Raw genomic sequence first — 26,676 nt, forward strand, 5'->3', positions numbered from 1 at the left:
CGCAGCCATGAGCAGAGACAGAGAATTGCGTGGAAAGTCAGTCCAAGACATTCACTCGTTCACTGTCCGTCGTCTGGCCGACGCGCCAGATGATCAGAAGCCAGCGCGAGTGAACGGTTTTGCGGAGGAAAGTGAAACTGAGACTTAACAGCCACTGAATCACGACAGACATACACTAGTCTCTGGCAGGGGGGCTGGTGTATGCTTAATAGATATATGTCAGCGCGTCTGTTATACGCGTGACTAAAAACAGAACGACCAAGCGAAGAGGTAGTTGCAAAAAATTGCATAACTGCTGTAGGTGATCTTCCAAATATAACAGCAACACATCACCACTCTAAGGCATCAACACCTAAGGAATGTTAGTCTATTGCTACAAAAATGGTTTTTATTCTCACACGCTTGAAGTTTGTTTTTCGAATAAATGTTGTCCGCCTCGACTTCATCAGTTCAACCATCCAACAGCACAAGCCCCGTTAAAGACATGTATACGCATTCATCACTTTGTGTATGTGTGTGTGTGTGGGATATGGGTTCACATGCCAAATTATTTGCGACAACCGTGCTTTTGACTGTCCGTTTTCCACGCCAGCAGGCCAACGGCCTTGACTGAAATGCCGCATAAAATCACCAATACCACAGCAGACACGTTCTTGACTGATTTCTTGTGGCGCACAGCCTTGGCTGAAGAAGGCCAAGGTCGTCTTGCATTTAACCCAAAATCAGCACCAAATACGCACAAGTCTACCCACCCACGCCACATGTAATTGAATGGCCAACACAAGGCGAAGGCATGCGAATACCCGAAAGACATGCCCAAACTCACGCCGCACACATGTCCCAGGTTCTGCGTGCCGGAACATATGTGTGACGTTGTCCTACACACACATACACGAGTATATTGTGTGGCAACCTTTCACGGACCCCTCCTCTTTTACAAGTGTAATCATAAGGTACATATGTGTGTACAATGCAGACGAAAGCGACAGCATGTCGGTTGTTCTTAGATTTTATTGCCAGCTGACAACTTCCCTTCTTGCCGGCCAGAGCACACAGCTCATCTCGCCGGAAGCTTAAGTTCACATGCCGGCCACAATGAATACATTATCACACTTACGACCCATATCAGAGCCCAACCTCTCCATTGCCGACTGTCTTACTTAGTTGCCCTTTTCCACTGACAGCCTGAAGGTCTGCGGCCCTTGTGCTGCCGCCGTCTTTCGTTTCCTTATGCCACCACAACAGCCTGCTAAACAAGATTTTATTAGCGAATGTGTGTGTTCGGCTTCGAGTGTGGCCGTCCGGCGCTAAATACTGTCCTCACTTGATGCCTTTATCTGTTGGCTTGTCGGCGAACGCCTTACTTTATGCCTTGTTTCCTTATGCTATCTTCATCGCCTCTCGTTGGGTCGATGACAAAGAAGGCAACTTGTTGCTTCACGACTTTTGCCTCCCCGCTCCAGCCAGCCAACAGCCGTGACAACTGGTGTACAAATTGCCACAGACCATACGTGACACCAACATATGTCACTCGTCCTTGCATGGGACGGCGCGCGCCCTTCGCTGCGTGTGTGCGCGCCGGTGATTGTGTGTATGTCGCCTCGATAGTTATGTCTCGATAATATGGAAATTTCCGAGGTTTTCTACCCCAAATGCCATGCAAGCGAGTTGTTGGTAAAGTTGACAAGGAGGTGGAAGCCATTTCACCGCAAACAACTTAACACAGATAATAGGAAAATCCGTAAAGTCCTTCGAACATTCACACAAATGGCAGCACTTAGCTTTGATTGTTGTTGTTACAACGTTTTGCTACTAGCGGCATATCAATGACGCCTGGTGTGCGTTGTGTCTCTATTGCAAACTAGTTTCCATGCTGGTGTAAGAGTGTGTGTTCGATGTCAATTGCAGGTCCCGAGCCGGCGAAACATTGAATTTCAATGAACAGTAAAGTTTCTGTAAACAAAGTAAGAATGAAAATGTCTACCGGGAGTCCTGTTAACGTTTAGACAAGTGGGGTCGCACACATGTGCGGATGGGTGTGTGTGCCACCAAAAGGGTCACGCGTGTCTCACTACGTATGCGCACATGGTGCTGGGCAACCGGTTAAGTGACACAGCCGTGATTTACATACGCACACGCATGAAGAGACACATATCCATCCATATCCATTTCAGTGCAAACTACGGAGCAGGGGTTATAAGGCCAAGTGAGAGGGTAGCTCACGTGATCCGCAAAGAAATGGCAACTCGTTAAACTTTGATTCGTCAATGGGACTAGTACCAATTACGATATTTCCGGTTTATGTAGTATAATGCCCTTATGGTACCATCGCGGTGACAATGGAACTGGGGAAATACTAGTTTCAAAGTTCAAAGTTCACACAAAACTTGCGGACAATTCGAAATTACTTTCTAAAACGAGGTGAAAGCGCAAACATATTCTCCCGTCTGCGGATAGGCCGAATAGATAATAAATATAAATTAACCCTTTCCTTGTGTCCGTTTAAATCATGTGTGCGGGGTTAATTAATGCTTGAACTTTCACCCCAAAAAAGAGCTCTTCATGTTAATCGGCTGGAAAGTTGGTGAAATTGTAATAAAATCTCACAACAAAATGAGCAGTGGTGTATTGGTGGGTGTTCATTTATGGTAAAATGGCGTTCATTATAATGAGTATGGGGGCGGGATTGAGACGGAAGACATATGAAACTGGAACTTTTTACTGAGTCAAGCGGAAGTATTATATTTCGCCTTCGGTACTCCAAAGGCGAGCCGATTTGATTTGAAGTGAACGTTCTTTTGGAACTCACTTATAAAACAGGCAAGATTGAAATTACCAGCCTCATATCTTATATATTATAGTGGATGTCCCAAAACTAACAAAAGATTTAAATTTGCCACCATTTATGTAGTAAAGTGTTGACAACCCTAAAAATAAACAAATCGACATCGTAAAGAGATTTTGAAATGCCGGCAAATTTAAAGTTTGCGTTAACTTTGGAACATTTTAAGAGCCCTAACTGTGATGTGCGTGTAATAATATTTCCAGCTTAAGCTAGCTTAGACAAATTAGAAGAGACTGCATATAATTATATTAAATTCTTAAAGTCACCAATATCGACTTAAGCTTCTTTTTCCTGAAACAAAGGTTCTTTTGTGGAGATCCTCATAGGGATCTAGTTTCGCCTACACGGTATTTAATAGCCTCGAGATTTTGATGATTTTAGATAAATTCAGTTGGAACAGTGGTTGAGTGGGGGGCTATTATAAGGAAGTACTTCTGGTGATTTCTTCAAATCTGAAATCGCTAGTATTTGTTCCAAGGTGTGATCATCGAAATGACTGCGACTTCTAGAACAATGACATACACGATCTTTAGAAAATTATTTGATACCACTTATGTATATGTATGTACGTTTGAATATGACTATGTGTTAATATTAAGTAACTCGGCGGTTTGAAGCAGCTCCAAATGAGTCCAAAGAATGATCCGTGTGTTGCTGCTTGAGGAGTTACCCTTTCTCTGCCGTCATGTGTGCATTCATGTATGTACCTACGAACATTTCCTCTTTCTTTTTAGGCCAAACTTTTTGTGTTTATTTTGAGAGCCTGAAGCTCCCGAAGGAACCGCACATGAAATTTTTAAAATGTTAATTAGCGCGCACTTTCATACATCAAAAACAAGTGTGCGAAGCAGTTGCTGCGAAAGCAACACCAACAACAACACTTTCACGCATACACATACAAACAAAGAACACAAAAACAAAACATTTTTGTTCAATCTAAAAGAAAAAGTTTTAAATTAATTATTAGAAAGAACGTAACGAAGCGTAGCACACACACACTCGCGTAAGCACTCACTTGCTGCAATACAGGCACATGTCACACACACACACATTCAGGGCTTAACAGAATTGGCGGGAGGCGGAGGGGGCCGCGCGCCACCAAAAAGAGCTTTTCTGCATATATTTGCGGTGTGGCAAGCGACACTACTTTCACATATCCATAAGTGCACGTATCCACGCATACATACACGCTTAGCATATGAACACATGCGTATGAGTATGACTGTGTATGTGCATGTGTGTGTCACCTCCCAAGGCAATTTCCGTTGTCAAATTGAAAAATTACGAAAAAGTTTCGTCGTCTTTTTTCGGGTTGCTCTACATGCAACCTTTGCGGTGCTTTTGTTGTTGTCAAAACGTTGTTGCCCTTCTACGCTTTATACGCTCATTACATAATTTCAAAGTGCGGGAAGGTACATGTGCGGAATTTTAGAAAAAATCGCAAGAAGCTTAAGGTACACGCTAATGAAAATTAAAATGAAAAATTGTCGGCGATGATGATGTGCCGTAGATCTGAGCGTAGAACGTCGCTGGGTACTCGGAAAGTTGCGAAAAAGCAAGTGTGTCGAGGGAAATGGAAAGACAACTGGAGAACATGTGAAACTGTCGAAGAAACGTAGAAACTCTCAATGTCTCCATGGCAAATAGCTGGAAATATTTATCACTAACGCACACGTGACATATGCACAGGAGACAGTATACCTAATAGACGTAAAAAAGTGAAGATTCCTATTATTCCGGGTCACACTAGAAGGGTCTGATATGAGAACATTACAAATCGAAGTCTGTGATTTTCAGCCAATCCCAAATTAATAAGTGAAAGCTTTCGTAGTAGATATGAAAACAAGAATGTTCTTTCAACTAGTTTAATCGACAATACACGACAAACACGCGAACCTTGTATGAACAGAGATATTCCTGAGGAAAGTCTTAAAATAAAAGTAAAAAATGTTGTCATATTTCCATGCTTAGAGGAAAGTAAGTACCCACAGTACTTACATAGACTACATTTCATTCCACACACTTGTAAAAGTTAGTATATTTAGTATATACTTACAACCAAGGCATATAGGCATGTATATTTATGGACGTACATGTGTATGTGAAAACCTGATCCTTGTGTGGAGTCTTTCATTTAGTCGAACATGTGGCAGTGTCGTTAAATTCATTAAAAAACTACCCTTTGCCTAATTTTTAACTCAAGCACCCGCGTCCCTATGTTAGACGCACTCTCTAGCTTGCAGGCACATGAGCAGTCACTCATCCCCCCACCGCCCGACCGCCACACTAACACTTTAAAGCACACGCACGGCCATAAAAGCGACAGTCTAATTGCGTTTGGATGTATTCTGCGTGCACAGGCACATACATCATCCTATGTAATGCTCACGCACTATGTATATATTTTACATACGTGGAACGGCACAACCTCCGCTCATTACCCACTCCGGAAGGCGCGCGCCCGCGGCTTAAACTTCCAAGCAACGAACAAACGCACCATATTAAATTCCGCTTCCACACCCATTTTCACCTTCCCTCGCACTTGCCACTATGGTACTTACTAAATGTAGGACTTCGCTGCCGCCCACATGACTATGCGCCGTCTGTGCAAACATATGCGAAATATTTTCGAACGCAACCCCACCCGCGCCACCTCAGCGCCAAGCACCACGCACTAACTGGCGGCGCTTCGTTGTTGTTCTTGTAGTTTTTTTTATGTTATTGTAACGATGTGCCGAAAACACCCTTCTAGCTGCACACGCACACACACACCCAAATACCAACCGACGTGCATGCGTATGTATGTGTTAGTACGCAAATGAGTAGTAGACGAAAAACTTCACATTTTAAAATCCCAAATTATAATACACAAAAAAAGAGCGCAAACCTTTGGTAGTATGTAAATGTGTGTGTAGGCTACGCACGCGAAATAAATAAATATGTACACGCAAGTGTATGTAACACAAATACAGCCGACCGCCCCGCGCTTAGTGCGCATAGAAAACAAACCCAAATAAGCGCCGCTCCAACAACACACAAGTTGAACGGCGGAGCGCCCAAAAAGCTGAAACGAAAAATTGCCATTAGCGCGGCGCTCGTGCCTGCGCCCCGAAAAAGCTTGAGTTGCTCCCGCCACCGCCACTGGGGCGCATGAAAGGGCGCGCTATGTGCTCGGCAAGGACGACTGATTTACATTTTTAATTGTATACATAAAAACAGCAACGAAACGTTAATGGGGAGCGCAGCAACAAAAATTTGTTAAAAAATGCGAAATTGAATGCGACGACGGCTGCGACCGCGAGGGTGGCAGCGGCAGAAACGCCGATGCCGATGTCGGCAAGCGGTGGCATTGGCAATGGCGTTGCCAGCAACTACTGCGCTGTCGCGGCGTTTTCCACTACTGGCAGCGAGCAACAACAATGCAGCGTCAAGTGCTCGGCCCGCTTCGATCTTGGTTTCCCAAGCACAACACCGGGCGCACACAACAAGCAGTCTTTTGGTTTATAGGTGCCTATGTGGAACTTGAAAATTTTACTTTTCAAAGTCTTTTGGTGAAATTTGTTAGTTCGATGAGGAAGTTATGATGAATGCGATACACAACCGACACAGTTTCCAAGCATAACTATTCTTAACATAAGCAATAGAAATACATTGAGCTTCTTTCGCAAACTCTCCAGCACTAATTTTTAGAACACCAGAAAATTCAGCAGGCATTCACCACGATTTTTTCTTTCTACTTCTTAGAGTTTCACCTCTCCTGGCAGCCTGCGTCGCGTTGTAGTCGTTGACGCCTACGTCGCCGTCGCCGTCGCTATTATGGCTTCGTGTCTTTTATTTCGTTTGCAAATTTTTCTAACTTAAATAAAAATCCTTTTTGCAGCAATGAAAACTAAGTACATACCCCACCTGGGTGCGTGCCAGCGTCTCACCTGCTGTACACCTGCAGCTTACGCGCTCCCCGCGACGACCTCACCACCGACGGAACACGGTTTTTTGAATTTGCTTACTTTCTTCGTTTCTGTCGCATTTTTCCTCATTTGCTTCCATTCTCAAGCCAAAAGACTTCTATTTGAAATTAAGATAGTGGAAAAATCAGAAGCAGCAGCCGTTCGCCTCTGCCGCCATCGCCCGAGTACATTCAACATTAGTTAGGTTAGGAATCGCAGCGCTTCTTTCTCTCTACTGTCTATCTTCATGTTTTCTTGTCTGCGTATGTGTACCAAGGAGGTGCGCTATTCGTCGGCGCAATTGGGTGGCAAGTGCTTAGCGCAGCGCTCAAGCAGAAACGCTGCGGCTGCTTCACTCCACTGCGCCTCAAACGCTTTTTCGGCTATTAGTTGTACGAGTATGTTTCTGTGGCGCTCGAATACAAAAACTTTATTTCACTAAAACTGCGCCTCCCACTTAAGTTCAGCACTCCGCCCTGCCTGCTCCATCCTTTTACAGATTAATCCAACGATGCTCCTTGCCGGCGCGAGGTGTCTTGGGCGTCCGTGCCCCATAAAGCAAATTTATTAGAAAACATTTTTTCCATTTCTTTTGCATGTTTATTCGCAACTGTTATTGTAATTGTTTTATTACTGCCGACTGGCTGAATGGCGCTCGAATTGCCATTCCATTGTGTGGCATAGAAATTGTAGCTGCAACATCCTTGGTCGCGGCACAGAGAGAATTTATTGCTGAGGCAACTAAATCCCAGATGGCGCACTGACTACATCGACTTGCGACTTGAGTTATAATTCGCTCGATTTGTTACATTTCTATTCGCTTTTGTTGTATCGCTATAGTGGCGTTTATTTCTCTTCTTTGCTGTATGTATTCTGCGCTTGCATGCATTTCTGTGCTATTTCGTTGATTTCGGAGTCGCAAATTTTAAATGAATGCGATAAAGTTAAAAATTATTATTCCTCTCCTGAACGATGAAGCGAAGAAAATTTATCCGCCATACCCCGCCGAAGTTCGCTAAGAAAATAAGTCATTGGAAATCCATCGAGTACAAAAACTGTGCTATACACACAGTCATGCAGAATTGGATGTAAGTATTTAAGTATATTTGTTTTCGGGGATGCTTTTAGAAGATTTGAGAACACTGTTTGATATACCTATCTATGGACATATCATTTGAATCTTCATACAGCTCATAATCTCTTTCCAAGTCTACTCGTCGTAATATCAATTAACCTTAAATAAGATTTTATGTCCTCATTAAGAATCGAAACCAACCAGACCTTGAAGAAGTTCGAATAGCAATTACCCGTCTGAAGAACAACAAAGCGGTGGGCCGAGCTGTTCAAACACGGCGGCGAAGAACTGATAAGGAGCATGCATCAACTTCTTTGTAAAATATGGTCGGACGAAAGTATGCCCTACGATTGGAAATTAAGTGTGCTTTGCCCACAAAAAGGGAAACCCCACAATCTGCGTCAACATCGCATATAAGGTTCTATCGAGCGTATTGTGTGAAAGATTAAATCATACCGTCAACAAACTGATTGGATCATATCAGTGTGGCTTTAAGCCTGGAAAATCAACATCTGACCAGATATTCACCATGCGCCTAATCTTGGAAAAGATTATCGACACACATTACCTCTTCGTCGAATTCAAAGCTGCTTTTGACAGCACGAAAACGAGCTGCCTTTGCTCCAGCTCTGAATGTATTCGACGCAGTACCTGCCGGAGGGAGCAGAGGAAGAGGAAGACCTCCACTCTGTTGGAAAGACCAGGTGGAGAAAAACCTGGCTGCGTTTGAAGTCTCGACAAGAATTTATAATAAATTCATACAATTTCCCTCTCAGTACCTGAAGTAACATCTGCGGAAAATTTCGCTTGTTGCAGCATGACACAGCTCACTATTTGGAACCATTCAGATATAGAACGCCACTAACCCATTTCGAATATAGAATTATCGGATGAATGTAATTGAAGGCAGTTCGACCACCTTAAATAATCTTTAAACATCTCAAGTCGATTATAACAATTTGACATACCCAAACAAACCCTATCTCTAATACCAATACATCCATCAGCTTATAGATCGACCGCCCCGTGACATTAAATGTGTGCCAGTTCGCAGGCAATAACCCTTGCAAGGTTTTCATTACTTGGAATTAAGCCTCCGGAGGCAACATAGCAGTTCGAGCATATCAATATCCTTGCATTGTGCATTGTGGCATTGACGGTTTCTTCATAGCGCTGCCGTGTACACCCACACGCGCGACCATATATACATATGTACATGCTGACTATACAAAAGTGCATCAATCCATAAGCAGACTTCCGAAACATCGCCGAGTAGCCAGCGCCCGCCAGCCACTCAGCCATTCAGCCACTTAGCCGCTCAGCCCGGCAAAGTCGATAGCGACAGTCTAATCAACCCCTGCAGCGCAGTCGGGAAGGCAACAAAAGTTTTACTCTGCACTAAAATTGCAGAGGCGCTGAAGAAACAAAGGCAGTGCCAATAATAAAAGCGAGAATAAAATGTCTAAAATTAGAACGGAGAAATCGCTCATGCGGCGGGTAGTAACAGCGCGAATGCACATGCATATCACCATACACCTATTTATGCTGTATATATGTACATGGGTGTGTGCATGACATACGACTGTAAAAAAATAATAACAATAAAGCATGTAATAGTATCGCAGTCTTACGATTTTACAAGCGCAACGAAAGCAAAGCCAGCGCAGGCGAGCAGCTGCTAAGCGGAAGCTGGAAAGGCTAGAAGGCAGCGGAATCATAAACGAGCCTAACGAAAATATTTATAACAGGACATAAAAAGGAGAAAAATTAAACTTAAAAATCCTTAGTGAATGAGACAGTCCACAATAATCGGTCAGAAGGGGGTGAATTGGAATTGCCAGCCGAACTACTGCTGCTGGCTGCTGACGGCTGCCAGCATTATTGCTTAGTTGCCGGCGTCAGGGCAGCGCTGCTCAGCCTCCGTCAACCAACAGGCTGCTTTCTGCTCTGCAACAAAAGACGCTGAAAACTACTTGAGCGCGCCGGGCATTAGGCGAAGAAAGAGCGAAGGGCGAACGGGGCAACGCTTCGTTGTAGGGCGAAGGCAATAAACATTCCTCTAAAAATTTTATACCCTATTATGCCGTTATTCTAACGTTCCTTACGTACATGAACGTGCTTAAGTGTGAGTTTGTATGTGAGCAGTCAGAAGTGTGTTTGTGTGCTCTTCTGTGTTGCACGAACCATCATTAAGGGTAGTTTTGGCTTAAGAAAAAATAATAATAAAAAGTCGTAAAAGAAATCGATGTAAAATTTTAAGTGCGGCAGGCAGACATAGCGCAGCGTCCTGTGGAGGAGGTGGAGTGGCAGTGAAAGTTGCCGCAGCGTAGCTACCACTTGTACAGCTACAAAATATGCCAAAAACTACATTAAACTATACACACTATTCCGCGAGCTACCAACAGCGCTAAAACAAGCTGCATGTCATACGCTGCGAGAGCTCGCTAACTGCGCTCAGGCTGACGCTCTACGAGGTTGTGAAGCGTTTTCGCGGTTTTCGCATTGGGCTGAAATCAATGAAAGCAACGACATTAGCGCAGTCGATAATGGAGCAGCGAACTATCTCCACAGCTACTGCTGGCGCCCACTGAGAAGCGAACCGATAGCGCGCTTTGAGTTCGTGGCTTGCTAATAACGAAATGCCAATGAAGTTGATAGTTAAAATCTATTGCGTGTTCAGGAAGAGTTCGTCGTCTAAGTACTCCCCGCGCATTTGCAAAGCTCATCTGCCAAAGCCAAAGGACATTAGTGAATGTAAAAGAAATATGCTTCAAACTTGCCACCGCTTTCAGATGCCTGCCTTCGGCAATAATTTCATAGTGGTTTTGTTTACTATGTGCTATCGGATGGCATCTGCCGTTCCCACATCCATATTTGGTGAGCCACTAACACAAGCTCACCTCAGTTTAACGTCAGAGTCAGCGTCTCTGCCGAAATCTACTTCGTGCAAGCTCCACTGCCGTCGACTACAGTAGCTCTCCAATCGCTAACCGTACACCACCCCACCGCGCCGCTTCTACACTCTCCCACTCCGCCTCACTCCCATTTCAGCCATTAAGTTTCTCGTTGTAATAAAAAATTTTGTATAGATACTAAATTTTCTAGTTCTTTTTATTTCCTTTCTGGCATTAGTGTTTATTTTTTTGAAAAGAAGATTTATGTACGATTCGTTAGGGGTGAGTTACGACTTGCCTTATGCGAGTGCGAACGTGTGTAGCGTAGAGGTACATAGTTGCCACTGCATAAATGGCAGTGAGGCAAGCGCCTCCACTGATGAGGATGCGAAGATGAAAAGGAAAGGTTGGCAAGTTTAGATTTCTAAGACGTTTACAGAAAGACGTCTAAACCATAAGCGGAGTGCTGCATTCGGTCGGCGTGTGGCAGCATATGGTGTGGGGCGAAAACGGATTTTCAACTATAAAAGAAAATTTTATATTAAAAAGCATTAAAAGCGAAATGGCAGTAACACTGAGTTATGTGCTCGAACTCGCTTGCACAGTGTTTTCGGAGTCCTCCACAACCAGTTAAAACATCCATTACAATTCCATGAACCAAATGGCAAGCTTAATCAAGGTGAAATAGGGTTTTTATGGTTTATAGTTTTCGTTTCTCCAAAACCCATAGATCTTTAACTAACCAAGGTTCGGGATTATGTCGAATTGTGAAATGCGTTGAGATGTGCATATGGAGCTCAGCCTGTCAATCTGTCAAGGCTAAAGGTGGCAGAACCTCTATTATGCCGTCGACCTTTACTTATTTCAAATTAATTGCAAATAGCTTGCTTTCTTTCGAAGTTCAATGATTGCATTGGCAAATATTTTTAGCGCGACTGCAGTTTGAAAAGTTCAATTCCACAAACATTGTACAGTCTGTGTTTGAACAGCTGCTGGAATATCCTAGAGTGGAGTTCAAGAACGTCTAAACAGTTCAGTGAAGTTGCAAGTTTCGTTCTAGTACAGACATAATTTCGAAAAGGGCTCGTAGGAAAACTTAGGGCATTATTAAAATATTCGAGGAAAACTTTTTATAATTTGATAATTTTTTAAATCTAAAAAATTATACATTCCATTTAGTAATCGATTAACTTCTTTCTCGAAAGATCGTATTTAGACGTAGACTTATTTTGCACCTAACAACTTTTAAGCCATTTTAGTGAGTTCAGTGTTTCTGTATATTTAAAAAAAGAACCAGAATTTTTTATCTACTTGCTACTCTTAACATTACTAACACATTTCTCGTTCTGTGGCACAAAATAATTACTCAAAGTGCTTAAAAGTCTAGAGATTATTACTAACACGCCATAATAGTTTCAAAATCTAAATTAAGGCGGTTATTATATCCATTTGGTCATAGAAAAATACATTAATATTTAGTTAAATCACGACATTAAATTGAACAAATTTAACAAAATTAATTAAAAAGTTTAACATTTATATAAAACAACAAAACATTGCTAAAATCGAGGCTAAAACACAGATAAATTCATAAAAGTTCATTTTGGATCGAAAGCAGAATGAAAATAATGAAGCTAAATCCAACATTTTGAGCAGTCAACGCAAAGTCCACGTGTAGGGCTATTGGTGGATATATTTTTATTTTTAGATTTATATACGTAGATACTAAATTATATATGTAGATCATTTCCAGAACTAAAGAAAAGCAACAAATACTGCCTGCTCACTAAAGAAGTAGATAATGTTTTTATTATTAGCCAGATAACTGTTTTCCGACATACATATGTATGTGCAAATTATAGTTTTTAATTATAAACGTAAATTTTAAAAATAAATGAAATAATTATTTTGTGACCCCGACGTGATTTGAACACGCAACCTTCTGATCTGGAGTCAGACGCGCTACCGTTGCGCCACGGAGTCCCCGCATAAGAGATCGCCGAGCAACGGCATAACAACAATAACTAGAGCAAGAACACTCAACTGCGTTAATCTGATTATGACAAGTCGATAGTGAAAAATAAACAGCGGTTGCAATTTGTGTGTTTCCGTGAACACTGTTTGGACAAATATTAAATATCGACCTCGAAACGGTAAAATAAGCGCTAGAAAATCCCGTAGTTTGGCTCTCAGAGCCCTCCCTTCTTTCGTTGGTTGGTTTTATCCCCTTCTTGAATGGATTTTAGATTTTCATTTTTGCGCTTTTCGTCGTTTATATGAACGGCGTCTGTTTAGAGAGAAGAGCCGTTATATTTAAAGGGATATAAAAATTCAGAGTATGTATGGGTGTACAATAGCTGTAATGTTTGTGCACTTGTTTGTACCTTGAATGGGCGGTGGGGCAGGAGCCTAAATAGCACCACAACTAACACTAACGACAAAACGTGTACACTATGCCCTTAAGTAGCGCAAAAACTTAAAACCCCAAACGCGCAACAGAGATATTTCACTCGCAGCCCACCTCCTGCTCAACCCCCTACTCACATACTGAGAGCGTTCAAGAAAACGACTTTGTCTTCTTCCTCACTTCACTGATTTACCCACTTGATTCACCGCCGAGCAGCTAGCTACAGTTTCGACTACAACTAACGCATCGCAATAATAACAACAATAACAATAACGGCCAGAAAAGTAACTCGAAGTAACCGGGATGGCAAATGGCAAATCCAAGGTGAAATACACGGCGCTGCAGAGGCTGCTGCGGCAGGCGGGGGGAGCCCATTTTTAGATTTATTTCGGTGATTATTTCTAAGTTTTGTGAAGGTAATAGTCGCTGCTTCGCGGCTCACTGCTTGGCTGGCTGCCCCGTTGCCGCAATAGCTCTCCAGCCGTCCTTGTTGTTGCAGCTTGCCACACAATACAAGAACGCGTACATTTGATCAAAACTTATAGCTTATACAATGGCAACAACTACAGCGCCGAATAGATTCCGTTTTGTAGTCGCGCCTGCTCGGCCGCCTTCAGCATACTGTGGCCATTACCATTTGCACTAACACTAACACTAACAACTTTCATTTGCAACCATTTGAATTGTGTTGTTGTTATTTGTGGCGCTGTTGTTGAGCGCTTATCCACGGGTATTTCTCATTACACTTTTGTTGTTTGCTTGTGAAGTTTTCGGTTTCTTTATCCATTTGCTACTTTGTAGTTTGTCCTTTCTCGGGGCTAATGTTTGCGGCTACTGTTGCCGCACAATCCAAAAATTTAGCCCGCCGCGTCCGTCCGTCCACTTTTCAAGTAGTTTGTACAAAGTTTAGCTTCTGGTAAGGAATTTTGAGTGGTGAAGGAGAACCGAATTTCAAAGGAAAACTAAACCAACTAAACATTGCAGTCTAAAGTAGGGGTGAGGCTGAAGGAGGTCACAACACGCGCAACTGTGATCGTCGAGCGAGAATGCTCGGAACGCTGCACTGCTACTTAGGTGACTACAATCCCGTCTCCGTTCAGAAATCCTCGGCAATATGCCGCTCAGCCGTTCAGCTGCGCCCATTTTTCCGCTTACGAAATAAATCTTGCAAAGCCGCGGCTAGCAGCAGCAACAAATCCATTCAAGCGGCAGCATTTAGCTCGTTACTTCACCATAGTTTAGCGGCGAAAAAAGTTGTAATAGAATGTTGCAAGTTTAAATATAAATTGCGGCAAATGGCGTCGATGAACGTGGAATCCAACGCCGCACCAGCAACAACATTAGCCCAAGATGTGCACCATGCGGAGTGGCGCAACGTGTCGTGGCGTGCCCATTATTGCTTTCTCCTCCACTCGCATTCCAGCCACGCTCGCCCACATCTTTTATTAAGGTCTGTTGCAGCTGGTGTGATGCTTAGGTTCTAAGCGAAGCACTACATTTATGATGGCCATTTGTAGAGCACGGCGAAACTACGCCACACCCCTGTGCAGACACTGCTATAATCATTTATTTCTTTTGCCCAATTCTATTGAATTATATTTCGGCCGGGATGGGGGATAATTTTATTGTTGGAACTTTCGGTGTTGTCTCTCCTCTAAGCACACCAGCCGAGTTCTGCTATTACTCAATTGCTTTTGTTGTTATTTTTGTGAGTTTATCGGATAAATGTATTTTTTACTTGCGCATTCTGAACTATTCCAGAGGCAACAAGAACTCCAAAATTTATTGATTTAAACTGTGTGGAAAGGAAGAAGAAATAATTTTTTCGCAAAAATCACATGCTTCGGAGTATGAACTCTTTTATTGATCAGTTCGAGATTCCTTTTGAAAATACAACCTGCTTTTCCAAGCAAATACTAGATAATATTAAAGAATACTTCTTGATCGTGTTTTTTCTGCGTTCTTAAGCCCATAAAGACATGTCAGGTTTTTGACATTTTTATCATTTTTCACCCAAAAATAATTTAAAGAACGAACCAGTATTACTAAATTAATTTTCTCCAAAAATATTGTCTCAGGAACCGCGTAAACCACTAACCGATTATTAATTCTAGCTTTCTGACTCTAATCGGACATTTTACTCAATATAAGAATTGCAAATATGCATAGGTTAAGAGAGCATACTTGTAAAGTCATCGAAGTGCGAGAATTAATAATCAAATTCCCCAATTTTAAATTCTATTTACACTCAATAGATGTTTATCAGTAGTAGTGTTTCAAGATATCAAAAAAATATTTATTAACCATAATGCCTTTCGATTGTATCTTATTGAGAATTTCCTCCTTCAATAAGCTTATATATTTCAATATTATATACGGGGAAATATTAGAACGTTATTAGAATTTAGTATGAAACTCTTGTTTAACGAAGGACAAGTAGCGACAAATCAACACTTTTTACAAGCCTTGAAAAAGTAAAAGAATATACTAGTAAAATCGGTGTATAAGGGTTGTCTTCGGCAACATTCGCCTCATAAACAAATAAAAGTTTTCTTGACAAAATATGATTACTGGAATCAATAGTTATTTACTATAACATTTTATGTGAATGCTAATATCGATAATTTTCTGAGAATCTATCCCTAAAACCGAGTGTTTCATTGAGACTTTATTCTCAGTACTACTCAACTGATTACTAAACTCTTAGTTTTTGTTTTCTAATCCTAATAGAAATACATTTCTAAACACATCCCTTCCACTTAATATTTATAATTATTTTCTATTATATTACTCACTGAAATTTCCTTCATTCACTTTCAGGAAAATTCGTCAAGTGAAGAGCTGCAAGTAAGTCGGTATTTGTCGGTATATATTTACATTAATATGTATTCATGGGTGTGTCTGTCTATGGAATATAACAAAGTATAGTATGGCACTCAGTTTAAATTTTCCGAAATCACAATAAAAATTTTTCTTTACAACAATATTTGAGAATTGATGTATTGACCCCGACGTGATTTGAACACGCAACCTTCTGATCTGGAGTCAGACGCGCTACCGTTGCGCCACGGAGTCTTCATATAAATTTCTATTCGTGAAGCCGAAACCTAATTCGTTGACACAAATATTTTCGCAATTTCTTATGCAAGGGCAAGCAAATGCAATAAATAAATACTGTAATCAAACCGACAACGAACATGAATACTTTGATTCCGTCCGCCCAATTACAAAGTCGAAGCTAAGGAACGAACAGAGATCCACCGGCAGCCCTGTACCTTGGTCACAGTGGCACGATATTAGGTGCTTAAATAATGCATTAATGTGGGTAGCTAAAATAAGAATGCTTCAAAAGTAGCAAATAAGTTGTTGGGCTGATAAGCGCGACGAGATTAATGCAGCGGGCAGCCAGGCGATGGTCGTCGACTTGACAACCGACAAACATTTGCATATAGTGCTCGCAATTATAAATATACATATGTATATGAATGTGTGTCTGAAATGATTCAGCCTAGCGAGCGCCAGCGACTGAAGGTAGTGCAGCTGAGAGCGCGGAACATATCTCCACCGGCAAAGTATGTTCGGATTAAATAAGCACTATGTGTGAACGGAAATTGTGCAATTTTATACAATATGGCAACATAATACTGATATATATAATATAAAATTAATAGATATATTCGCTCTCTGGACGAATTTCTTTGTCATAGTTTTTTGATGCTTTTTAACCAATGCTATCGATTAAATAACTGGTCAAGAGCGCTACCAGAAATTTATGTACAATTTTCTAAAAGTTTATTAAGCACGAATCGGCAAATCTAACCGAACGCCTTGTGTACAGGGTTTGTCCGGAAAGTAATAGGACTGGTTTATTTCCGCCGCGACTGACTTCGTAGCATGTAGACTGGATTCTGTAGAGAGCAACTGATTAACTATCTCCGAGCACCTGGAGAGTCAGGACTAACAATTTCGGGCGACGTGTTTCTGTGAGTGGTGCAAGCCGAAAATGCAGCGTTCGTTAGAGCAGAGGTGCGCGATTAAATTCTGTGTGAAACTCGGTAAATCTGCGACAGAGACGTTTGATATGATCAAGCAGGCTTACCCAGATTTTGGTGCGTTTCGGTGGCACCGGGCCTTTTTGGAGAGCAGGGAAGAGGCAAGCATTTTCAGACGACAGAGGGAATCCAAGCAGCATGCTTGGAGAATGCCTTCCCTGACCCCTTCAATGCTTGGAAATCGCGCTGACAGCGCTGCATCGACGCAGAAGGAGCCTATTTTAAAAGTTTTTACAGAATTGTAACGATTGCTTCAATCATATTTTTTAAATCGTCTCAGTACTACATATCAAAAGCGGAAAAAAGTAGTTAGGGGAACTTTAGAGTTTCGGTAATCGTGTTTTGTTAGGTGGCTTTCGTCCCTATGTTTAAGACGAGTAAAGTAGCAGCAGATGTACTAAATGGACATTGTTCCAATTGGCACTCTTGCTAAAGATTTTGGAGGATGCAGCTTGCAAAATTGCAGGGAGAAAGATAAGGTGGAAACATCTAACAATTTCTTCTTCACTGTCCAGCTTTCACCAGACTAAGGTTGAAGCATCTCAGATCCGACGAATTATCTGGATCGTGTTGATCCATACTTAGGATTTTTGGGCATCACAATGGAAAAGCCTCTCCGTGGTCTATCCGTGGAATATCTGCCTATTTACCTAACCTAAGGCGCTTAAGCCTATGTTAGACGTATGGTCGAGATAACCGCGTTTATAATTTACATATTGCGGCTACATCCGCATGGAGAATGGTGAAAGTATATGTATGTATGTTAATTCTAACTAGGAAATCGATTTTAATTGAAGATTCGATTTTTTATCATTCCTCTTTTCTTTCTTTTGAATTATAGTGTAATACCACTTCTATTTGTTGTTATAGTTACCCCTTGATTGATCATTTTAATTGTAACCAGCCTCACATGACTCATTGGTATTTTTTTCTATATTAACGAGTATTATTTTGCAACTCAATTGCAAGGGGATGCTCTGGTACAAAAATTATTTCAATATTTAACAATTATTACTTCAGACAATTTTCGTAACATTAAAAAATACAATATGTTATTGTAATAATCCCAATTATTGAACATTTTAAATCAGAGTTCAGTCTTCTTTGCAGTCTCATTAGAATATCACGACTCAAAGAGAATCTCTTCCTCTAATGAAAGAGTATGAAAATTCAATTCTTTTATTCATTTATATTAGCATTTTATCGAAGAGCTTACGATACAAAAGTAGCAAAGAAATATTCTTGTGCGTAAGTAGTGGTGCCTAACAACCACTAACCAACAACATTAGTTGAAATTTCATCCGCGAACGCGGGTAGTGCCGCCAACTTTGTCGTAGTCGCTCGCGCTGTTGTTGCGGCTGTTGTTGTTGCCACACACTGTTGCCGCTTTACACATCGTTCATATCGATTTTTTTAAAGTACTACTGAGCGCAGTATATTTTTTCTTTTGCCTGCCGCACTCGCCCCTATGCCTTTGGCTGAATTTTAAACTTATTATCGACAACTAATACAAAGGCAACTCAGTTTTTGACGTCGTCAAAGAATATGGTACTTTGTGGGGAACTAGGTAAGTGAGCTTTGGACGGGGGAGCTGTGCGAGGATGGATAGAAGGTAACGCGGTAAGGAATAAGTCCCTGTGGCACTATTCGGAATCGTGCGCGACCACACCCCCCTTCACTCACACACTAATTCCCATTTTCATATCTTATCTGGGAAATTGGCAATGCGTATTTATTGTGTGACTATTTCAACATTAAATGTCTATGTAGATTTACCGTCGCATACATATGTACTTATGTATGTATAGAAGGTAACAAACATTATAGTTTTGTATCTCAGTTGATAAGGAATGAAAAAGAAGATTCTCAATTCAAAATGTGAGGGGACCAAGATCGTTTGTTTGTACGAAACAATTATCGAAGCTAATTTAATATGAATGCCCATATATGTACGTAAGTATTACAAATGTATGAATGTAAGCAGGACTTCTTCTACCTTGAGTTCTTTGCAATCCAAATTCTTTCCAACTTAGTTGGACAACACTATCTGTGTGGCCGCAAACACATCTTCGGCATTTATATTATGTAAATTTAAACATCGTACGCATGAGCGTGCATCTTCCTGTCGTTTACATAATAGCGATGCGTGCATTCGTGAACACGACATCGTATCATATATAATGCTTTGACGAAAGCACAAATATTAAAATAATAATAAGTGCCTTACTGGCAAGCACAAGTGGAAACTTACCGACCCATCGAACACGTTCTTCGCAAATGCTCACGGCTAACACGCCCTGCAAGAAAAGATGAAAATGAATATTATGCCAAAAGTATTTGAAAGACATCAAATTACATTGACCATTAGGTAATGGTGCAATCAAACCCTGAAGTCTCTGACTAAGACTTAGATCTACTTTCTCGAGCAACATACTTTTGAACACGCTGCAGCTTCTTAGAGAAAATAATTACCTATAGTTTTGTTATATCTTTACAGAATAACCAACAAAGTGCAACGGTTTTCCGGATCCAATATTACCATTGAGCTGAAACCTCGCAAATTATTATCAATATAACCATAATTTGCCTTTTAGAGTTTCCACCTCCATTCTGAGCCACAAATTAGAAGAACACTTCTTATTACCCATATGTATATGACATTGACCTAGGAGCGTAAAGGCGAAAACTTTTTGCTGCGATGCAATACGTTTTCCTACAAGACACTCGCTACCTCTGTCATAAGGCCCGCGAGTTCGAGTAAAAGCATTGAAATGAAGAATGCTTGTGTAATTCAACGAAAAGGATACCTTTGCTGGCCTCACTTTCGGCAGCAGCGGCAGCGTCATCGTCATCGCGCACCAGCAATCCTGAAAGCCTGCCATGTTACCCGCACGCACTCCAACACACACACACACACACAAAAAGGGGCTGATTTGCCTACATATGAACAATCTATTTACAAGCACTTCATCTGCACATTTGAATACGCCTGCTAAGCATCCACTTACAACAACAGCAACTGCAGCTACATACTATTGCGTTCACAACTTAGGTATTGTAAAAATGTTGATAACAAAACTCAGAACAAAAAAGAATAACAAATGAAAAGGAAAATAATGAAAGTAAAAGAATTGAAAATAAAAGAACGGAGGAGATAAGTTGTGTGGTGCGAGGTGCAGTAAGAAATCAACCCTCGACACGTCATTTTTTCTGGTTGTTGCACAGCTTCTGGGAGCGCAGAGGGAGGTAAGCAGACTTTCTGGTTTGAGTTCATCTATTCACTCAAAACTCTCTAAACAATTTTTGAATGTATGCGTTAGCTGCCGCTGCCGCTGCTGTTGTTATTGTTGTTGTTGCGGTTGCTGTTGTTGCTAATACCGTAGTGGCTGCTCCAATTGTTTGCAACAGCGGTCGGCAAACAAGTTCTGTGCGGACGGGAGTTTTGTATTGAAATTAAATATATGTGTTTTAAGAAGTCTCTAAAGTGGAGGAGCGCAGAATTATTCGACCTCCGAGGAAACGAATGCAACTCGTAACTGTATATGAATCAAAAAAGCTGGCAAGATATGTATATATTTTCCATAAAGGTTTTCCATCAGATACCTGGTTGCTCCATATACATACATAGGAACCTGCCATATATGGGTGAGTGTCTCAAGAACTTGGAAATTCTAAATATGAAGTTTTAACCGCCAAGCATATCGTTTTGAGCACAGATCCTAATATGTACTCTATGATTTGCCGCCACCTGCCTTTATTGTAAACGTGGATATAGGGACAACAACAACAGTGTGGACATAAACATGCCGTGTCTACTGTGTCAAGGCGGCGAAAGCACTGGAAGCAGCGAAGCTCGAAACCAACAGACAAGAATATGAAAAACGTTTAAAGTAAAATACACTGAAAAATATTATAAGGCATTTTGCGTTGGTTAAGAAAAAAGTGTCCAGATACAGGGAAATTATTTCGAGTGTTAGTATAGCCGGAAACTATAATATTGCGTAGGCGAAAAAGTCTTTTCGTATCGTTGCAATCGTGGAAGTTTACGGAGACGATGCTGTAACAGTTCGTGTAGCACAACAATGGTTCGCTCGCTTCCGTTCTGGAAATTTCGAAATTTTGATTTACACTGATGAAAGTTTTACACGGATGGAATAATGTCTCTAGCGGAAAAATGGAAAAATTTCGTCGATAAAAATGGCACATATTTGTTTATTTATTTATTACTATAAATATAAAAAAAAAAGTTAAAATTTGATTAGAAATACGAAAAGACTTCTTCGACTACCAAATATTTACATTATGATAATGTCAGCTGGACGTATTAATATTGTACCTTCGCGCATGTTTCGATTATCTAAGCATAGAATGCAGATGAGCTCCATGCTGTAGACCACAAAGGTCAAACACCGTATCCACGACCGAAATGTTTTCACTAAGCGACGTGGTTCTAACTCGAAAAGCTCTCAATGTAATAGAGAATTGTTTCCGTGTACTCAACAAGAAAACAACGGTGGGTCTAAAGCATTACAAAAACAAATACCAGCATAAAAAACAAAATGAGATTTTTTAACTGCGAACACGTAGTTAAAAAATATTGAGAGCCACAAAGGAAGATGATGAAGTGAATAGCGAGTCGCAGAGGAGGAAATCAAAACACTATACAATAACAGCCTTTACAACAACCACAACGCTAAATAGAAGTTTTGCCAGCGAACGACATAGACCACACACGCACACACACAGGAGTGCAGAAACGCGCTTACACAGCAGCGGTTAAGGCAAGGCAAAGGCAAAGTGAAAGCCAAAGTACGAGCTAAGGCAGCAAGCAAAACTGAATTGACGCGAGCGCGCGGGGAGGCCGTTGGCGGCAAGTGAAGTGCGGCGCTGCGCGACGCGGTCTAGCATGAAGGCAAAGGCAAACTTCTCGCGCGCTCATAAACCACCCTTGAAAATTGTTCGCGTTTCGCACAAAGCAATAGTAACAACAACAACAATCGGAACAGCACTGATGTCGTACCAGAGAAATCGCTGCCGCAAAGTTTTAAAAATGTGTAGTAAAAAAAGGTGTAAGTAAAAAAGGACCTGCCAGCCAACCACCCACCAAAATTTGAGTTCGTAAAAAAGCGGCTCACCTCACTGCAACTGGCGCTTGGCGCGCTTGCCTCTGCTGCCGGCGTCGTTACCGCTGATGAGAAGCAACTACCTTAGAGAGTATTTGCTGGCAATAAAAGTAGTAATCAGACGCGCTCGTCGCAGCCCTCATCTTAGTCACTTGCTGGCTGGTTGGTGTTGGTGTTGGTGCTGGTAGCGCTCGCTTTATGGTTTGGTAAAAAGCACTCCAAGCGCTTTTCTGTGCAGCTTCGCAGCGGGCTGACTTTGAATTTGCCGAGTTAGAAAGAGATGAGCATTAGAAGAGCTGGCGTCGCTGCCGCTGCTGCGTCGGCCGAGCCATCATCAGGGAAACGAGCGCGCTGCGCCGCGAAAGAAAGAAATTATATTTTATTTTATGGGTTTTTTACATTTTTCTATAACAAACAACAACAATAAAAACAACTAAGCGCACTACAACTACAACAGCTATGGGGAAAATTTGTTGCTGGCTGTTGTGCAGCAGTAGCAGCAAGTAATAATTGCAATAGGAAAGTGAAGGTTGCAGGATGCTGTTGCCGACATTACCAGCGCGAGGCACTTTGAAGCCGATGGTTTCAATGGCAGCGGCGGGGAACTGAAAGGCGATGTTAGTAGTTGCGCTGCGGTGTTTTGCGTTATGTTACTTTGTTTAAATTACGGGGCGACATTAATTTTTTAGAATTACGCGCGCATATGAGACAAGGATATTCAGGTCCCAAGGCGTACGGGATCTGTGAGCGCTGCGAGCGACTTTTTTCTATTGCGTTTCATTTCTATGGAGAGCAAGGAAGGTGCGTAAGCGCGAGCAAAAAGGACATTAGTGGAGCGCGAAGTTAACGGATGCCGTGGAGCTAGCGCAGCGACGCTTAATGAAGTGGGTTCAGGCGAAGGTAGCGGCGCACTAGCGCGCTACCACTAGTGGCATGTTGTAAGTAAGGGAAGGGTTTTTGGCGACGCGGAATTGGGCACGAGGTGCGTGGGACGTGTGCGTTACTGACATGTTTGGAGGTATTTATTTTTTACGAGCGCTATATGTTGTGTAAAATAGGAAATTTGTGCCGCGCACTCATTGCCGATTTGGCAATTCGCGCACTAGTCGTCGTGTGTACAATATCAGGCCGCCACGTTAACGTCTGCACTAAACGTGCTTGGGGATATTCAAATGCTGCTGGTTTCCTTTTTACTTTATTTTTTAACTTTCGGTTTTAATGTCTGCCCGCCCTTTTAGTGCGCGTCAACGAAATTCATTATATATTTTTTATTTAAATGTGTGGGTATTTTTTCATTGTATGCTGTGTCTACGAGCCTTTTTGTATGTATGTATCTATGCGTTTTGGAGCCTTTTAGAATATTTTTCATTCGCAACATTAAAAGAATTAATGGCATGCGCATACAATATATCGTAGCAGCCAAGTGATTAGTATTTAGTCATGCATTCCCATTAAATATGTACATATGTATGTACATATAGAGTGATGTATAGGTGCAGGCGAAGCGGAGTTTGTTGTGTGTATAAATCTGTATCGTTCTGAAATTTTTGGAGAAATATACTTCAGCCAGTTGTTGAGTTCTTGGGATAAAGTTCTGATTTAACGCGACTATTATGTAATAAGTAATTTGCGAGTTAGTCTTTCAATATTTTAATAAGTAAATCGTCATGATCTTTTGTAGGAAGTCAGAGGAAAAAACGTTTGATGAGTTAGTCCATGAGGAACACTTCGTAAATCATATACATATATACAAATACACGATATGAATAGCCTAAAAATTATGTTAAATAGTATGACTTTCGGCATTATGCCTTCTCATTATTTTTTTTTTTTTTTGACAATTGGAATGTGAGACTATTCAAGTAAAATAAAAAATTAAGCATTTTGGCCTAGAAAACAACAAAATGCCATTTGTATGTGTTAAAAATATATTTTTAAGAATAGGTGATTGTGTTATAGTGTGTCGGTTCATACTCATATCGAAAATAAATAGGTTCACTTTTTGATGTCTGGGTTCTAACAAGAAAACTTTTGTCGTTAACTTCCCTTAGGTGTTGCACATTCTGTTCATATAGTCAATACGATTCACGTAATTACAGGGTTTGTCCGGAAAGTAATAGGACTGATTTTTTTCCGCCCCGACTGTACTTCGGAGCGCGCACGCATGGGCTGTATTCTGTAGAAAAATTCTTAGCTAACGAACGAGCGGCTGGTCAATTGTCTCCGAGCACCTGCAGAGTCAGGATAAACATCTTGTGAAAGTCGAAAATGCAGCGTTCGTTGGAGCAGAGAGACGCGATTGAATTCTGTGTGAAACTCAGTAAATCTGTGACAGAAACGTTTGATATGATCAAGCAGGCTTACCCAGATGTTGCTTTAGCAATAATTGGTGTTTTTCGGTGGCACCAGACCTTTCTGGAGGCCCGGGAAGAGGTCGCTGATGAATGAGCACATCCAAAGTGAAATCGATGCTCATTGTCTTTTTTGACATCAAAGGCATCGTCCACCATGCATTTTTTCCTCCTGGACAAACCTTTAACGCCAAGTTTTACGTGAAAGTCTTCAAGATACTCAAACGAAGGATCAATCGGGTCCGTATAGACATCGCAGTCGATTGGAAGTTGGCCCACGATAACACTCCGGCTCACACCGCCTTTCTTGTGAACAGCTACCTATAGCCCAGATGTGGCCCCCCGGACTTTTTTTGTTTCCTTGCCTAAAAAATCCGTTGAAAGCAAGCATTTCGAGATGTCAGAGGGGATCCAAGCAGCATACACCTCGAATGCCTTCCATAGCGCCTTCAATGCATGGAAATCGCGCTAGCAGCGCTGCATCGACACAGAAGGAGCCTATTTTGAAAGTTTTTAAATATTTGTAAGGATTGGTTTAATAATTTTCCTTTAATTTGACTCAGTCCTATTTCTTTCCTGCCAATCCCTCTATCTGCTATTCGTTCAATATAATTTTTACATTATATTACGCATATTCGAATTCAAAAATAAGTAATAAAAATGAAATTTCAGAAAAAAATACAAAACTTTATTTGAAATTAAAAGCAACTGTCACCATTCAAAGAATTTCAAAATGGAAAAGATTGCCAAATGACGTAGCAGCGACGAATAAGAGCATAAATCGTGTTCCCCGAATACGAGCAACTACGTGAACTTCGTCTTTCCTCGGCGGCACCGAGTTGTCACAGCAAAAGTTTCCTTGTTGATTACACATTGTGCGCGATCGTGAAAGCGTAGAAGCTTTTGTAGAAATTAGAACAGGATCACTTAGCAATTTGGATGGGCTTTTTTTAAAGTCCATTTACTTTTCTGCAATGAACGTACGCATTTTAATTATGAGACATTACAATGGTTTAAACGTATGAACATACGGATTGTTCAAATCCTACACAAAAAGTATTGGACCTTAAGTGGTAAGGTCTATCTTTAAAAATTTAAATGGTCCACTTGAAGCTCAAAGAAATAGTTTTAAAAAGAAAAACTGTATAGTGGAGTTCTTGTGCTCTGTCATATTTAGAATCTAAAGATTTTGGGATATCTTTCTGATGTACAGTATTTTAAAAATATGACGCCGCTCACTGCCACCACTAACCTCTTTTTGCTAATCGTGCAACATGGAATAAGCCATTCTATTGAAACGAAAAATTAAAATTAAAAAGTGCCGGATGGATATTCCAAAAGGACCAAGCGGCGTTAGCAATTACAACAGCGAAACCATGGAAAACGACAAAAAGTGCGAACCCAAATGTGGCAACTAACAAAGCGGCTGTGCTGAGCCAGCCAAAAAAGTCACCTCACCTCACCTACAGTGGGTTGCGATATGGTTGTGTGTGTGCTGGGGGGTTGGGGTAGCAGCAGCTATTCAAATACACCCGTGGCGAACAGCATCACATATGCACCTCGCATGTACGCATATCCATGATTGTATGTATGTATGTTTTTGTATAATAAGTTGTACTTGTTGTTGCTGTTGTTAGGACAAAATGGAGAAAGGGCGCGAGCGAGAAGAATGAGCTAAATTTGCATAGAAAATTAGTTAAAAAATTACGCCAAAGCTGCGCGGCTGCAAACACAGACGAACAGGCGAAACTTTGCACACACACATGAGCACGCACACAAATTGGCGGATATCATATATGCTTTTTATTCTAACACACGGGTACACCAACAACTACATGCACACTTTTCACAATTACACACAACAACAGCAGCAATAGCACCGGCGAGGCCAAAGGCAAGGACATAGCGGCAGGGGAGGGGCGGCATTAGTGGGCGGTGTTAGAAAATTTTTGCAATTTTAATTTGTTGACGACGGCATGTGT

At 41.3% G+C, this 26,676-nt stretch overlaps 1 protein-coding gene and 2 non-coding genes across 3 annotated transcripts in view; 1 reads left to right on the forward strand and 2 right to left on the reverse strand.

The window, feature by feature from the left end:
* The window catches only part of LOC126758102 (broad-complex core protein), a 112,831-nt gene that overhangs the window by 23,085 nt on the left and 63,070 nt on the right, over positions 1–26,676 (forward strand). The window contains exon 2 of the mRNA XM_050472134.1: positions 15,989–16,015. The gene's annotated coding sequence lies outside the window, so the exon portion shown is untranslated. The remainder of the gene's footprint in view (positions 1–15,988; positions 16,016–26,676) is intronic.
* On the reverse strand, positions 12,673–12,744 carry Trnaw-cca (transfer RNA tryptophan (anticodon CCA)). The gene has a single exon. It is a non-coding gene; the product is annotated as a tRNA-Trp (tRNA).
* On the reverse strand, positions 16,172–16,243 carry Trnaw-cca (transfer RNA tryptophan (anticodon CCA)). The gene has a single exon. It is a non-coding gene; the product is annotated as a tRNA-Trp (tRNA).

Source organism: Bactrocera neohumeralis, chromosome 5 (assembly GCF_024586455.1).
Source record: "Bactrocera neohumeralis isolate Rockhampton chromosome 5, APGP_CSIRO_Bneo_wtdbg2-racon-allhic-juicebox.fasta_v2, whole genome shotgun sequence".
In the NCBI taxonomy this organism is placed as follows: Eukaryota; Metazoa; Arthropoda; class Insecta; order Diptera; family Tephritidae; genus Bactrocera; species Bactrocera neohumeralis.